A 4,605-nucleotide genomic window follows, 5' to 3' on the forward strand; every position below is an offset into this window, starting at 1 on the left:
ATGTGCAAGCATCGTCCCCTGCAATACATAAGACGACAAGTTCATGGAGACCGACGTCCCATGTAGAATATGAGAATTTTTTAATTTCTTTATTTTCAACCACTATATTCATTCATAATTTCCTGTGTAATTACAACATAAATCTGCTTGATAAACAAATCCTATCTTGTAGCAAGTCACATATCAAAATATCATACATAACATTCAATTTTGGAAGTAGCTTGCGTTTCTTAAGAAACTTCAATTCCATTCTCTCCACCAAAACAAAAGAAAAATGAATATGAGCTTTTCATATTTAGCCTAAACATACACTCCCTGCTAGTTTTCTAACCAAGAAAATAATAGGCAGAAAGACCATTAATAAGGATAAGTACAAAAGATTAGTTTCATTACTTGAAGAATAGAAATGTATTGAAAGGAGAAAAAGTGAACAATAATAATATACATATGTATTTTTTCATAATGGCTCCTTGCCTAACCCTACAATATTTGAGAGAAACAATAATAATATAATAAACCAATAGATAGCCTGATGTATTTAAGTACGGAGCTTATGCATGACATAATGAACTCACTGGTACTAAGCCAACTTAACATTGACATGTACAGACTTTCTTAAGAAACTAAAGATACTTGAACATATCTATTAGAACTAAGAACAGAACAAGTGAAATATTGGCCCACTTTCAACTCTAGAGAAATTATATCACCAGAAATAATGGTTAGAAAGGAAGAACAAGTAGTCATGTACAAAAAAATCAGGAATCAAATCAGCAGCAAGCAACAAAAAAACACATCATCAAGAATGAATTGTGGATGGTGAAGTAGCCACATTTCAAGTAAAAACATGGATCTAAAACCTTGGATATAATGTAGTACGTAACCAGCACTAACGATAAAGCTAGATACAAGTTAAATGATAATTTATTCTACAATGGTTCACCTCAAACATGAGATTGTATTTTCCATCTCTGTTCCTCATCCTCAGATAAGACTGACATGCTTCAGGATCTTCACCAGGAGGAAGAAGAAAGTTTCCTCTGTAGTTTCCTTGTGATCCACAGAAATAACAGCCTTGATTTCATCAATAGTTACAACCTTAGTTGACTGCAAATAGAGGAATCATTCAGAGATTCAATTAGAAAAATATACTATGTTTACATTTAACATGGATACATGGAGACTTAAAGGAAAATGATAAATGACCTGGACAAGGACAAATGTAGAATAACCTTTAAAATATAAGTGGGATTCTGAAAACCAGTGAAGGGATTAAATTTGTTGATGATCTTTATATGTGCTGTTTGCAGATCTGGCTCAATAAATGCCTTGTACATAGGATAAACCTGCCAATTTCAACAAGAATGACATTAACAAATTACCTTAAGTAATATGCCAAAGAAGTAACTAAGAGTCCTGAAATCACACAACGGAGCTTAAAAGGGAGAACCGTTTTCAGAGATTTGATGGATAATTTCTTCAAGCTCTTGGCATGCACGTTGAATGTCTCGTAAAACCCATTTCACAAGATCAAAGTGAACTCCACCAGTGACAGATACACGAAGATCTAGGAATCGGCGCAATTTTCCACTTAAGGCATATATGCCCTCTATTATCACAATACGTGAGCTAGGGACTTCAACTGTCTTGATAGAAGCATAAAAGTTAAATATATATTAAAGTAGTAGGGGTAGACAGAAGAGCTTGTGAACTGACCAAAATGTTTGCATAAAGAAAGGACATGATGAAATCACCCACTCTATGAATCATAATAAACTCCATATGATAAATTGCATTACAAAATCTATAGGAACCCTTGAAATTTATTTTGACCAAATAAGGTAAATGCACTTCACACTCCTCCTAATTTCCCCTTTAATAATATAATTTTGACATCTTACAGAGAAAGTGCCAGTGACACATTACCTGTAACCTGTGCGAGAGCTAGTCTTGAAATCATATATTGGAACCTGCACAGGATTCCCTGCTCATAAACCATGTATATTTTCAAGCAACGTGTCATAATCGGTAAGGCGTGGATCTATTGGAAAACATTAACATAATTAGAACTTTGCCATTAACATTCTTATAAGAAATGAGTGATTGAAATGACAATAGCTAACAACAATACAAGAGATTGACCGCAGAGCAGGAAAAAAAATACATTTTCAATTATAACCAAGGAAGAGAACAAATATGGGCAGAAGATGCAAGCACAGTTACCATCAGAAGTAAAGAAAACATATTAATAATGAAAACTAGAACTTAATGGTAGACTTACATGCTGAGTATAGCAGAAAGTGATACAACCTTTAACATGGAACTCCACATATTAACTAGAACTGACAATTTAGCTCGGTCTCCTACTATATACATATGCAAAACATTGACAGTAAAGTATCGTAGTCTTTAAATCATACTCTCCATTGAGTCTCTGTAGTTGTGTTTGGTAATCTTTGTTGTAAACTCCATATATACCAATGTATAGTTAATGCTAGGTGACTCCGTGAGAATAAAGGACTCACAGAGCCAGTAAAGGAGCTTTAACATCATCTAGTCATAATCATCATCATAATGGTGTTCAGAAGGCTAAAAGGATGGAAGGAAGATTTAAAAGGCTGGCATACCAAGAAAATTTAAGAGTTAGTTAGAGGACCTTTCTAATTCATATTTCCCTACAGAAAAAAAAAGAAGAGATTTTACCATCAAAGTTGCCATCAATTATACGACTAGCATCATTGTAGTTGTCCATTGTAATGACAGCAATGCTGGGCATAAAGTGCAAAACCTTCTCAGTAAAAACAGTCTTCCCAGCTTCAGAGGGGCCTGCTACTCCAACTAATGTTATCCCGTCATTCTTTTGAGCCAACAACTGACAAGCACGAATCACTATAAAGAAACCTTTCTCAAAAGGATAGTGTATCTTGGATTGGCACATCTCATAATGATCAGTGTCCTTTTTTACAAGCTGGACCTGATCTCGCAGGAGACCAGATCGTCGCCGAGGTGAATCAGCACCATAAGTATCTTGAGCCATTTGTACCTAGTTTTATATTTTTCCCCTTATATCTGATGAAACGCAAACATTCAGGTACTGCTTAGATTAAAAAAGATAAACCAAAATGAAATTTAAGAATGTTCCTTGTCAAAAATTATACAGTAACGAACACATAAAATCAACTCTCAGAATTTACCATAACAAGGTGAGAGATATAATGGTTGTAAGCAACAGCGAGATAATGCCAGCCCAACCTCTGTTCACTAGTATTCCATAGCTTTTCTTAGGAAGGATCGTCATTGTTCAAGTAAAAACAAAGAAGAACAAAGGTGGCATAAGCACCCTGAGCAAATATCTTGTATTCAATGGAGATTCACAACTAAAGAATGCAATAAGTCTAAAGATAATATCTTAGTCGATAACATTCTTGAATCAAATTCAAAGTATTCATCCTACTAGTTTGTGCAGAGGCAAGAATCACCATTTTCTAACACCACAACAAACCATTCTTAATTAGCATATGCAATCATCATTTTCAACATAGCAATCCCAAAACTAATTATGATGATTGAACAAAAATAAAAAACTTGGAATCAAGTAATTCAAATTATTCAAACAAATAAAATGATAATAAAAATTCGGATACCCTAAAGTCGAGCATTATCAATATTAAGGTCTAACAGTTTTTACCAAAGTTCTTTAGTATTAGTCAACTTCCCAAAGAGAAGTGAAAAGCCCATGATGACAATTCTAATCATCTTTGTTTATTTAAAGATCATCTTGTTGATGTACATTTCATTTCTTCCTAAAGAAGGGGAAAAGAACACAATATCTGTGCGCGTGACAAAATGAGTAAAAGAGAAAGTGATACAAATGAACTACCGTATATCTTTCTAAATCATCAATAATTATATATGTATTTGGGATTGAATGGACCAAAATATCTTCCATTATAAAAGACATAAAACGAAAAAAAAGAAAATTAACAACACAACATTGAAGAGTCAAAATCATAATAAAAAACTACACGACTGCAATTAAAGATGATAATACTTGCAAAGTAAAGAAAAACAAGAAAAATACCTTGGCTAATACAAAATTCTTCCAAAATAGTGGTTTTGGTGGCCTGAGTTCTTCTGGGAACAATATTGGAGCTGAAAAGGGCAAACTGGGTCACCGGAATTTTAAAGAGGGCGTTGTCATATTATTGTTTCTTTGTTTTGTGTTAACGATGCTGGGGAAGGAAAACGAGACAACACGTGTGGTGTTGTAATTGGTTACGTTTGACAGGTAAGCAGGTAAGCGCCAGAATAGTCTGGCTGTAGCCATAAAACTCTCGGTTGCAGAGTTAGTCTCTTAATTAAAAGAGTTATTCTCTTAATTAAAAATAATTCCAACACAAAAAAATACAGTGACTATATTTAAAGTATTTTCTCCATATTAAATTGAATCTAAAAATAAATTACCTCATAAACAATTGGAGGTCTGCCTAGTTTACCCCAGGGTGGCCTGGTTCTTGCGTCGGCGGAGGGTCGCATGGTTCTTGCGTCGGCGGGGGGGTCGCCTGGTTCTTGTGTCGGCGGGGTCACCTAGTTCTTGCCGAGGCT

General features: G+C 34.5%; 1 pseudogene; it reads right to left on the bottom strand.

The window, feature by feature from the left end:
* Positions 1-675: 675 nt before the first annotated feature.
* Positions 676-4,358, bottom strand: LOC133818059 (inorganic pyrophosphatase TTM1-like; annotated as a pseudogene).
* Between the last annotated feature and the right edge of the window lie 247 nt (positions 4,359-4,605).

This window comes from Humulus lupulus, chromosome 2 (genome assembly GCF_963169125.1).
Source record: "Humulus lupulus chromosome 2, drHumLupu1.1, whole genome shotgun sequence".
NCBI classification, from domain to species: domain Eukaryota; kingdom Viridiplantae; phylum Streptophyta; class Magnoliopsida; order Rosales; family Cannabaceae; genus Humulus; species Humulus lupulus.